Genomic DNA, 13,047 nt, shown 5'->3' on the forward strand with positions numbered 1-13,047 from the left:
TCTGATAGAACTCTGCACTAAACCCGTCTGGTCCTGGGCTTTTTTTGGCTGGGAGACTATTAATGACTGCTTCTATTTCTTTAGGGGATATAGGACTGTTGAGATCATTAACCTGATCTTGATTTAGCTTTGGTACCTGGTATCTGTCTAGAAACTTAACCATTTCATCCAGGTTTTCCAGTTTTGTTGAGTATAGCCTTTTGTAGAAGGATCTGATGGTGTTTTGGATTTCTTCAGGATCTGTTGTTATGTCTCCCTTTTCAGTTCTGATTTTGTTAATTAGGATGCTTTCCCTGTGCCCTCTAATGAGTCTGGCTAAGGGTTTATCTATCTTGTTGATTTTCTCAAAGAACCAGCTCCTTGATTGGTTGATTCTTTGAATAGTTCTTCTTGTTTCCACTTGGTTGATTTCACCCCCGAGTTTGATTATTTCCTGCCTTCTATTCCTCTTGGTGAATTTGTTTCCTTTTCTTCTAGAGCTTTTAGGTGTGTTGTCAAGCTGCTAATGTGTGCTCTTTCTAGTTTCTTTTTGGAGGCACTCAGAGCTATGAGTTTTCCTCTTAGGAATGCTTTCATTGTGTCCCATAAGTTTGGGTATGTTGTGGCTTCATTTTCATTAAACTCAAAAAATTCCTTAATTTCTTTCTTTATTCCTTCCTTGACCAAGGTATCATTGAGAAGAGTGTTGTTCAGTTTCCATGTGAATGTTGGCTTTCTATTATTTATTTTGTTATTGAAGATCAGCCTTATTCCATGGTGATCTGATAGGATGCATGGGACAATTTCAATATTTTTGTATCTGTTGAGGCTTGTTTTGTGACCAAGTATGTGGTCAATTTTAGAGAAGGTACCATGAGATGCTGAGAAGAAGGTATATCTTTTTGTTTTAGGATAAAATGTTCTGTAGATATCTGTTAAGTCCATTTGTTTCATCACTTCTGTTAGTTTCACTGTGTCCCTGTTTAGTTTCTGTTTCCATGATCTGTCCATTGGTGAAAGTGGTGTGTTGAAGTCTCCCACTATTATTGTGTGAGGTGCAATGTGTGCTTTGAGCTTTACTAAAGTTTCTTTAATGAATGTGGCTGCCCTTGTATTTGGAGCATAGATATTCAGAATTGAGAGTTCCTTTTGGAGGATTTTACCTTTGATGAGAATGAAGTGCCCCTCCTTGTCTTTTTTGATGACTTTGGGTTGGAAGTCAATCTTATCAGATATTAGGATGACTACTCCAGCTTGTTTCTTCATACCATTTGCTTGGAAAATTGTTTTCCAGCCTTTCATTCTGAGGTAGTGTCTATCTTTTTCTCTGAGATGAGTTTCCTGTAAGCAGCAAAATGTTGGGTCTTGTTTGTGTAGCCAGTTTGTTAGTCTATGTTTTTTTTGGGGGAGTTGAGACCATTGATATTAAGAGATATTAAGGAAAAGTAATTGTTGCTTCCTGTTATTTTTGTTGTTAAAGTTGGCATTCTGTTCTTGTGGCTGTCTTCTTTTAGTTTTGTTGAGGGATTATCTTCTTGTTTTTTCTAGGGCGTGGTTCCCGTCCTTGTATTGGTTTTTTTCTGTTATTATCCTTTGAAGGGCTGGATTCGTGGAGAGATAATGGGTGAATTTAGTTTTGTCATGGAATACTTTGGTTTCTCCATCTATGGTAATTGAGAGTTTGGCTGGGTATAGTAGCCTGGGCTGGAATTTGTGTTCTCTTAGTGTCTGTATAACATCTGTCCAGGTTCTTCTGGCTTTCATAGTCTTTGGTGAAAAATCTGGTGTAATTCTGATAGGCTTGCCTTTATATGTTACTTGACCTTTTTCCCTTACTGCTTTTAGTATTCTATCTTTATTTAGTGCATTTGATGTTCTGATTATTATGTGTCGGGAGGAATTTCTTTTCTGTTCCAGTCTATTTGAGTTCTGTACGCTTCTTGTATGTTCATGGGCATCTCTTTCTTTAGATTTGGGAAGTTTTCTTCAATAATTTTGTTGAAGATGTTTGCTGGTCCTTTGAGTTGAAAATCTTCATTCTCATCCACTCCTATTATCCGTAGGTTTGGTCTTCTCATTGTGTCCTGGATTTCCTGGATGTTTTGAGTTAGGATCTTTTTGCATTTTCCATTCTCTTTGATTGTTGTGCCGATGTTCTCTATGGAATCTTCTGCACCTGAGATTCTCTCTTTCATCTCTTGTATTCTGTTGCTGATGCTGGCATCTATGGTTCCAGATTTCTTTCCTAGGGTTTCTATCTCAAGCGTTGCCTCACTTTGGGTTTTCTTTATTGTGTCTACTTCCCTTCTTAGTTCTAGTATGGTTTTGTTCATTTCCATCACCTGTTTGGATGTGTTTTCCTGTTTTTCTATAAGGACTTCTACCTGTTTGGTTGTATTTTCCTGTTTTTCTTTAAGCACTTGTAACTCTTTAGCAGTGTTCTCCTGTATTTCTTTAAGTGAGTTATTAAATTCCTTCTTTATGTCCTCTACCATCATCATGAGATAAGCTTTTAAATCCAGGTCTAGCTTTTCAGGTGTGTTAGGGTGCCCTGGACTGGGCGAAGTGGGCGTTCTGGGTTCTGATGATGGTGAGTGGTCCTGGTTTCTGTTAGTAGGATTCTTACGTTTACCTTTCGCCATCTGGCAATCTCTGGAGTTAGTTGTTATAGTTGTCTTTGTTTAGAGATTGTTCCTCTGGTGATTTTGTTACCCTCTAGCAGCAGACGTGGGAGACTAGCTCTCTCCTCTGAGTTTCAGTGGTCAGAGCAGTCTCTGCAGGCAAGCTCTCCTCTTTCAGGGAAGGTGCACAGTTATCTGGTGTTTGGACCTCCTCCTGGCTGAAGATGAAGGCCCAAAACAGGATCTTTCCCAGAAGCTGTGTTGCTTTGGCTAGGAAGGTGGCCGGTTGTCTGGAGCCGAAGAATGCACCGCCTCAGAAGCTCTCTGGCTCTCGCCTGTCTCAGAAACTGCTGGCCTCTGTATTCCACACCCTCACCTGTACAGCCTGCCCTCCGCGGAGTCCCGGAGCCAAGGTGGCTCACGCTGGGCCGGGCCAACCCCTGCGCTCTCATCAGGAAGGTGGCTGGTTGTCTCGGTGTGGGCATTTCTAATACATGAAAAACTATTTCTTTAAACTTATAATGAATGGAATGAAAGATAGCTAAAACCACTGCTTTGAACTTATAATCAAAAATCCTGCTGTAACTTGCTCTTGTGTAACGTTTTATCTGTGTTTGAATGAGGTAGTTCTTCCTCTTATATAAAGAACCTTGTCTTAGGGAATGTAGAAAGGAAGTTGTTAGAGTTTGCTTGTGAGAGCTTTACTTTATCCAAGTGTGTATATGTGTATATGTACATTTGTGTATATGTATATCTGTGCATGTGTAAAATGGTTGGAGCTTTGTTCTATCCACTCAATGTGTGAATGTGTACATGTCTGTCTGTCTGTCTGTCTGTCTGTTTATCTGTGTGTTTGTGAGGTTGTTAGAGCCTACTTTGTTTCATCCATTAAGTTTGTGCATATGAGTTCATCCATCTTTCTTCCTCTCTTTCTTTCTTTCTTTCTTTCTTTCTTTCTTTCTTTCTTTCTTTCTTTCTTTCTTTCTTTCTTTTTTCTTGCTAGCACCCAAAGAGTTTAAAGAGTTTAGTGTTTCCTGCCAGTCATGGTCCCAGATAATTAAGTCTTGCTCTCATCAGGTCAATACTACCAGTGCTGGCCCCATAAATTCCCTGCTGTTGGTGGGGTGGGGTGGGGTGTGGAGGTGTTGGCTGCTATCAGCACCATCTCCATTCACTGACTTCACACTCATTCCTTCTTGGATAACTCTGGTGTCAAAGCTGGCCTTCGACAGAAAGAAGAGAATTGCTGCCAACAAGGCTGAAAAGAGTTGAAGATCTGGAGAGATCTTTGACATCAGAAGTAGAGATGCAGAGTTTGCAGTTTGCCCAGCTGGGTTTCTGTCTTGCACTGGACCCGTGCTTCCTCCCTTGCCTCCCTTTCCTCGATTTTGGGATGCTCATGTATATCCTGTGCCATTATATGTTGGAAGTAGGTGATCTGGTTTTTAATTTTGATTTTACAAGGGGTTACAGTTAAGAGATTGACATGTGTCTCAGGAGACATTGGACTTTGGACTTTTAAACAAGGTTAAGACTGTTGTAGACTATGGAAGCTTTTCAAGTTGGACAAAATGTGTTTCTGCATTTTGTTACAGCTACAAGCCCATGGGAGCCAGGGAATGGACTGTTTTTCTTTGTAAGAGTTGCCATGGTCATGCTGTCTTTTCACAGCAATAGAAACTCCAAGTAAGACACCTCCCACCCTGGTGTCACTCTCTGGCTGCATAGACATCAAGTCCAATTTGTGTGGCCATATACTCATTGGAGCATGGTAAAACTCCCAGTGGCCAGCCCTTAAAGATAACTAAGTCTTTTCCCATCCCCCTGCCAGAAACCATCAAATGTAAAGAGTTACAGTTTAGCATCTTTATCACAATTTTAAGGAACGCTCTTCAATGGTTTCCTATCTAGACTGTTTCTTTTTCTTTTTGTGGGGTGGATGCGTGTGTGTGTGTGTGGGGGGGGGCAGGTTGTCACAGAAGCCTTCACTGTCTCTCAATCTCAATTATGAGTCTGGAATCATTGATGCTACTGTGACAGAAGCTTCCTTGCACTTAAGAACCAGTGACAACACAGATCATGAATTTCCATATGGCTTCTGGCTGTAGCAAAGAGTGTGGACATCCACATGCTAACACGACCTCCTGGCAGCAGCACTGACAGCAGCAAGGTTCACAGAGATCAACATGGCCTGTGTCAGCAGCAGAAACCGATGACATCGGCACTACCCTGGCTGTGGCATGGGCCAGGCACACCAACATGGCCTCCAACACAAGACAGACTATGAATGTTTTTCAAGGAGGATCCATCAGAAAATGAACCGTTTTCTGCCTTGGACATTTTGTCGTTGCTCAGAGGCAGCATGTTCAGGGTCATAGCCTGTGTGAGCTCCAGGTTGCTATTCACCACCCTGCTGACCCTACTTGGAAACAACATGCTCTGCTGTCCACAGCAGCCTTGCTCTCACACCTGACACAGCTCTCATTTCTAGTTCTGCCTCTCTTTATAGCACATACTCTCCATTCTGACATTTTCCCCACCTCTGCATCAGGCCTTTACAAATGGCAATGACATTGAAAACGACAATGTTTCATTATATTCATTATATATGTGTATGTATATGTGTATGTGTATATGTATATATATTTCCAAATAGTTTTTCGTGCAAATACTTATTGCAGTGAGTCATTGGTTTGGCTCAAGGTCTCTGATTTCTAAAGCACCACAAATACTGGATTACTGATGTTTGTAGAGAGTCAGAGTGATCTTTTGGTTGGGCAGTGTGTCAGGAGGCAGGAGCAGAGAGAGCTCTCGGACACTGCACATCTCTCTCCCTTTACTGAAGGACAGCTCACTAAGCACAATCATCGTGCATATAGCCAGTAAGTAGGGCGAGCAGTGCAAGTCAAGGCTCTATGCTATTGGCCCAAGCCTCCAGGGGGACCTAGTACCTGCTCTATGTGGTGTAGGCAGTCACAGCCATCTTGAATCTATCTTCAAAAATTTTTTGAAAGATTCTGATGACAGAAATTATAGATGTGCCAGGGTACATTTTTTTTAACGGAAACAGCCGTTCTCTCTGATGATACTGAGTTTTTCAGCATAGGGCAGCACTCTAGCTCAGACTTGGGTTCTGGGGGTCCCTTTAGGGCAGCTGCAAGGGTGATAGTGAGGGTCAGAGTGGGCACTAGCGCAGTGGCCAGGTCTGTTACTGGTGTACTGAGCCCTGCATGGCATTGGCAAACCATCAGCCGAACCTTGGTGTGGGATACCCAAAGCCATGAGGTGAGAGGCCTACTGCACTTCACCTTCACCTTTAACCTGCCATCTTGGTCTGATCCCACCTCCTTGCATAAGATCTCTTGATCTCTTTTCTGTCTTATTCTGATCTTCTGGACTTTTCTCCTCAGGAGCCTGCTACTGAAGAATAACCTGCTAGTTGAGCTCAAAGGAATGCCCCATAAAGAATACATAGTAATTCTCCAACATCACTTCCATATACAATGGCCTCTGAACACAGTCTAGCCATTCCAGTTCCTCCTGAGAGTGGTCTACAGCCTGAATGTTAACAGACTACAGGGAGCATTTATCAGAGAAGCACTCATTCTTCTTGTTGTTCTCTGAGTTTCTGTCTCAGGAACAAAGACTAGAATGCTAATATGCACTGAAATCCCTGCTCTGCTGAGTCAGTGTTCACACCCAAGGACCTCTATAACAACAAAGCCTGGTGTATGTATATGGTACTGTCTTATGTCCCTCCACTTTCAGGGCGTTAGGTTCTGCATTGAAACTGAGCAAGTCTGATTTTTGGGTCAGATCAATTGCTAGAGTTTCCATATAGCTGTGTGTCATTTTGCTAACAAAATTTCATTTCTATTCCAATTATTAAAAATCCAAGAGTCCTAGACACCAGAAATACAACATCAGCCATGTGTTAACACTGTGAGAGGTGGTAACGGTCATCTGTACTTTCAGCCAGGGCTTATATCCGTTGTGTTTTAAGTGCTTCCTTGACAGAGACACTGCCTTACATCTCTATATCTCCACTTTGTAGATGAATACTTGTTGAATGCTTTTGAATGAATCTACAAATCTATACAAATCTAGCTCTGTCATTCTGGTATTTATTACATGTTTCTCATGGGTACGACAACACTCTAATTCTAAATGTAAGAAAAGGAACGTTCTAATTTGACTTCATAGGGAATGCAGATATAACTTGATACTGCTGTTAAAAGAGAGAGAGAGGGAGAGAGAGAGAGAGAGAGAGAGAGAGAGAGAGAGAAGAGTGCTCGAAGGCTCAGTGAATGGTAGGGTGTGTGCCATTCTCTGTGCTGATGACATGTTTTTTATTGAGACAAACCAGGATTTTCCTTTCAAAGCTGTTGAACCTGGTGCCTACTTACTGTCAGAACAATTTACCATCAACCAAGCTACAGCGAGACTATTGTATTTGACAGACATTCTCCAGTATTTAAATGAACAATACAAAGTGACCTCATACAACAGACCAGCTCATTCAGCTGTTTGAATGTATATTTTGCATCTAACTTCTCCACTGGGCCCATCAGGGAATAATTCTACTTGAAAAAAAAAATCAAACATTTCACCGAGAGCCTAAAGACATTCCTGGTTTTTATGCAACCACTTGGTAACACTTGGAGAGCCTAGGATCTGCCCCCCTCCTGGTTTAGGGGGGTCCTAATCCAGCTCCCAGCCTGCTTGCTCGGGATTACACGAGATCCTTTAGATTCTGAATAAAGCTGTCAGCTGTTGAGAACAGGAAAAGAGGTAACAGAAGAGTTCCTGAGAAGAGGAGCGGCCTGAGGAGGAGAGTGTGCAGAGAGCAGAGAGAATAGATACACGCTCAGAACAAATTCAGATCAGTGAACAAAGCCTCCTGCAGCCTGCTTAAGTAGGACCACCACAGTGGTGCCTGAGGAGGCTAGCCAGGGGGTGAGGTCACCTCTTGTGTCAATGGTGGCCGAGGGAAGAAAAAAGCTCCGCTCCGCTCTGCTTTCTGTCTTTGCATGGAAGGCTTTATTCCCGAGCTTACGACTTTGCATCTGTTGCTCGGGCAAGTGAGGAAAAGAACACAGAACCCCTGAGAGCCACTGGGAAGAAGTGGGAACACTGGGCTCGCCAGAGGAGCTGCTCCGAAAGGAACAGCAGGCTTCCGAACTCCCCAGGTCTGAGAGTGTGCTCCCGTTTCAGAGCACAGACCCAGGCCTCTCGGTTCAATACTTACCTGTTTTTATTGGGTCGGGGGCAATGTCCATATTTCTTTGTGGGTAAAATAATTTGGTTTTGGTCTATAAGAAACCTGTGTCTTGTTTCTGTCCAGGGATAAAGAATGCAGGTGCCTAGGAATTCTAAAAATATTAAATCAGCCCAGCTACACTTAGATTGCTAACATAAAAATGAAGCAGCTTTTTTTTTTTTTTTTTTTTTTTTTGCAGGGGGGGGGGTCGAGATGTAACTGCTTTTTAATGAGCAATGTGGATTACTGGCATCTCAGATAACAGCCCTCGGTTACGGAATCACAGCAGTTTTCGGAGTGTGGCTGGAACGGCCTTGGCTAAGGCACAGACGATGGGGTCTCACAGAGGGTCAGGGAAACTGGAGACAAGATCTCTGCGTCTCAGCGGAAGATCATGGAACACAGAGAGCACCCGCTTGCAGGCAACCGGATCTTAGCTTTGCCTGTCATTTTGAGCAATTAACTTTTTATAAACCGGAGGTAAAGGATAGCAGAGACTTTATAAACTTCTCTTCCTCTCCCACGTGGAAAACTTGGTTTTATCCCTGTGTGAAATTCTTTTACTCATGAATCTGAACAGTTTGAGCTGTTTTCTGTGAACCAGTTCGGACATTTTCCTGGTCTCCTCATACCATGCGTATGAAAACGTTTTTGCGTCTATGTGGGAGTATCACTACACGCTCTGCTGTATTCACGATGCTCTTCTGCTGGACTCTTAACACAGTCTTCATCTATGGCATAGATGAAGCAGTAACAAACGAAACTTGTTTACATTTTCAAACATTTGTTAAAAGACTCATGGAACCTCTGAGGCAGTTTTTTTGGGGGGAGGGGTGGGTATGGGAGGGGGAGGGAAGTGGGGGAGGGGAGGGTGCTATTCTAACTCAGTTTATGCCCCACTGCAAGCCTGAATGGTGCCTGTATTATTTACCTTGAGGTTCTAGAGTTTTCTCTGCTGCTTCTGCTTCCTTATTGTCCACATTCCTGTGAGCTGTTGTCCTTGCTTCATGTAATTTCATGTAGCTTCAAGGCTTCTGAGTGTAGCTCAGGTCAAGTTTGACAACTTTCATTGTGAGCCTGCCTGGCATTGTGAGAAGGTAGGGTATATTCATCTCTAAAATAATTGCCTTTCCCACATTTTCCTGTTATCATACATTCAATAGAGTTCAAGATTATTCTTAATGACACGACACCCATCATGCTTTTTATCCAAAATGGCCTTTTCAAGACATCAAAAACCTCAAAGCACTCCAAAGGCAATGCTGAAAGGTCATGGTGTCATGCTGTAACTAATGTTGGCAATGTCTGTAGTTTAGTCCGGGATTATGGACACTGTCTGTTAGCTAACTCTTGAGCTAGACATCCAGGGAAAGAACAAGAGAAACAACATCACCTGCTTATGGAACTCACAGGAGGAAAACCCAGATAGATAAGTAACTGTAAGGTTATGTGACATCACTTCTGTCTTTGGCTATAATAAACATCCTGGGAGAAGATGGGATGAGTTACTAGGTAACAATCCATGATTGTTTTAGAAGCCCCAAAAGTAGCATTTATAAGTTCTCATGTGTGGACACCTCGATGGGACCCTGGACTTTAGGTGGTGACAACATTTATCTACAATTTTAACAGAGAGTTGTTCAATCATTCTACAGAAGAGAAAACATGATCCTAAAGCTATTTCATAAACAAAATTTCATCTATAACATGAAAATGAATACATCTCACCTCTTAAGTATTTGCTGCTGCATTTTCAGTACAGCAAATTAATATGTAAAATGTTCCCTCATGAATGAATGAATGAATGAATGAATGAAAGTCAATGGCAGGAAGCGTTTGGTAGGCTGACCAACATGTAGTGATTGGGAAGTGCTTCTCAGGCATGTCTGGTTGCCTCACTATCCCAGTATAGTTGCTTGGCAGTCTCCCTGGGCTGATGCACAGACACCTGTAAAACCTTGGTTGTGTGGGACATTGGTGTTCATGACATTCTTATAGAGCCTGTCTCTTAGGCTGGCAAGACTTAAGTAAGGGCAACAGAAGGGATGAAGGTGCTTCTATTGTCTCTAGGATTACCAGTCTGTTGTCTCCAGGAGTGTCTGGCTTTCCTAGGTCTCTCTTCATACCTCCTGCAAAGCTGGGCTGGAATAGTCATTTTCTTTCATCTGTGTTACTCTTCTGTCTCCCTATGCCTTTTAGCTTTCTGTCATCTCTCCCTTGAGTCTCAAGCCTCCTCTTTATTCTGTGCCTTTCACCCTGACCCCTCTTGTATGTGAAGTTACACAGGAAACTTCTGGTCCACAACCTTTGCTCACAACTACTGTTTCGGCTCTGAGTCAGAGTTCCGCAGTGATGCCGGGCTGACTTGAGTTCCTGAGTTCACTTGCCTTCTTCAGAATCTCTTCAGCTACAACTACAAAGTCATGCTTTGGGATGGAGGTAATGGGGGCTTTGTCCTCTGACCAGCCCCAGTGACATCGGGAGAGCTAGTTATAGGAACAAACACTTGTGAAGTAAGATTGTGGGCCAGGTTCCAGCCAGTACTTAATGAATTTGAATCTACATTTGTTGTATGGTTTCTATTGTTGTGATGAAACACCATGACCAAAAAGCAAGTTGGGGAAGAGTTTATTTGGCTTACACTTCCAAGTTGTAGCCTATCATTGAAGGAAGCCAGAACAGGAACTCAAACAGGGCTAGAACCTAGAGGCGGAGCTTATGCAGAGACTATGGAGGAGTGCTGCCTACTGGCTTGCTCTCCATGGCTTGTTCAGCCTGCTTTCTTATTAAACCCAGGACCACCAGCCAGCCACCTACAGTGGACCTTCTCTGTCATGAATCTCTAATTAAGAAAATGCCCTACAGGTTTGCCTGTAGCCCAACTTTATGGAATCATTTTCTCAATTGAGGTTCCCTACTCTCTGATGACTTTTGCTTATGTCAAATTGGCATAAAACTATCCAGCACAACATTTAGCAAAATTCCTGTGTGATTAATATTTCCACCAAAGTTTGGGAAGCACTAACAGCAGTCATTCAGCATTTGTGGTATGTGTCTTTTGTTTACAGCAATAAAAGCTGATCCTAAGGACCTTAAGCTTTTGAAACACAGTGTCAGTAATTTTAGATTAAAAACCTGGCTGACTTTTCTTTAGGGCATAGCTTTTGAGACATCAAGTTGCAATATCTTTTCATGTAATTATTAAATACATGAGAAAGAGTTAGGGTCTGTCACTAGGTTCGCTTGTATCAGACTTACATCCCCTTAACTAATAGCTAAAGGGTCATGTCGAAGACATGGGCACTGAAGCCCCACACGTAGTGATGCCCTCTGGCAGAGATGGCACATCTTCATGAGCAGGTACAATCTCAAAGTTGCCAGTCAGCATTGTTAGACTAAAGTTGGTGTATCTTCTGCTAATAATCAGCTTAGACACATACATGTGTTATTTTCAGTCTTTTCCCCTCTGCAGTCCCGTGCCTGTGATTTTCCTTGTTGCTATTTCTCTACCTAAGAGTTCACGCATGCTAATGATCTCAGCAGTTGACATTTTGCTGCTGACACAAATGCACTTCCAGCTTGGTGCTCGTATTCTGAGTTCTGTCTTCATATCTCCAACTGTTCAATCATTACTTAAAGTTCAATGTGGCCAAAATTGGGCTCATCATCTGTCCCTCCCAACTTCCTTATTTCTATCAAGATGCTACTGGCTTTGAAGATAGCTTAGCATCTGTGGCTCCATTCTTATTTTTTGAACATAGCTACCAAGTCCTAAGCCTTAAAAAGCAAGTTTTTTCAGCATGTCTCTCCTCCCCCACCTAACCATGAGCATTAAGCCACAGCACCCTCTTACTTAGCCTGTTTCCTTCTCTTCATCCTTCTTCAGCCTTCCTGTCTTGTCGTTGCATGCAGATGTCCCTTAGAGTCCATTTACATCATCTCATGGCCCACTCAGAAACAATTCTATAGGATTTCACAGCATTTTACTGTATGTAGGGGTTTGTTGTTACTGCAACTCAGCTCAGTAATTCAGAGCTCTCCATTGTCAGTATTCTACCTGAAAGCTTCTGACATTTTCCCATGAGGCACATTCTATATTATAGTCAGTGCTTTAGGTATGAATAATGTTGCATTGACATAAGGAATTATATATAAGTGTAACCATTAACATATTATGTTATCACATTCGTTTGTTTGTTTGTTTGTTTGTTTTTGAGTCAGGGTTTCACTATGTAGTTCGGACTGGCCTGGAACTCTCTATGTAGACTGTGCTGGCCACAAACACAAAGAGAACTTTTTGCATCTGCCTCCAGAGGGCTGGGATTACAGGAATGTGACACCAAATTTAGCTTAAACATTTTAAAAATATTTTTTAGTTAAAAATAATTTTTGTTTGCTATGTAGACCAGGCTGGCCTTTAGCTCACAGATACATACCTTGCCTTTTCTCCCCAAGTGCTAGGATTAAAGGTATGTGTGACCTTGAATCTGATTTTCATCATGAAGTTGGCTTTAAGCTGTGATATAGCTGACTCAGTGGCTATGTAATATCCCTATCTTTTGTATTAGTTAATCTATAAATTAATTGCTTCTTTTCTGTTCATTTTTATGTTAGCCCCTATTATGAAGACAAAGAGAAGTTTCATGTATCCTTGCTGTCTTTGTCGACAAGTTTTGCATAAATATTGATCAGAAAAATTGGTTTTTAGGCTTTTTTTTTAATAGTGTCTTTATTTGGTTTTGATAGCTAGACACTAGGGGCTTTGTATAATGCAGTTAGTAGCATCTTTTCCCCTTTGATTTTGCAGAACAATTTAAGAAGTATTGATGTTAGGTCTTCCCTAAAGAATTTGAGAACTCATCAGTGAGCCCTTCTGTGCTGGGTTTTCCTTTGTGGGAGATTATTCATTACCGCTTCAGTCTTATCGCTTGCTGTGGTCTAAGTTGTTTATATCATCTTAGTTTAGTTTCAGTAGCTCAGATATGTTTAAGAGTTAATCCATTTCTTCCAGATTCTCCAGCTTTTTAGATTATGTGTTGAAAGTGTTCTCTAATGGGCCATGGGATTTCATAGGAGTCTGTCCTAACAACTCCCTTTTCATCCTGAGTTTTATTAAATTGACTCTTCCATACCTATCTTTTAATTAGCTTGGATAAGGGTTTGTCCAGCTCATTTACCACTTCAAAG

This window comes from Mus musculus, chromosome 8 (assembly GCF_000001635.26).
Source record: "Mus musculus strain C57BL/6J chromosome 8, GRCm38.p6 C57BL/6J".
NCBI classification, from domain to species: Eukaryota; Metazoa; Chordata; class Mammalia; order Rodentia; family Muridae; genus Mus; species Mus musculus.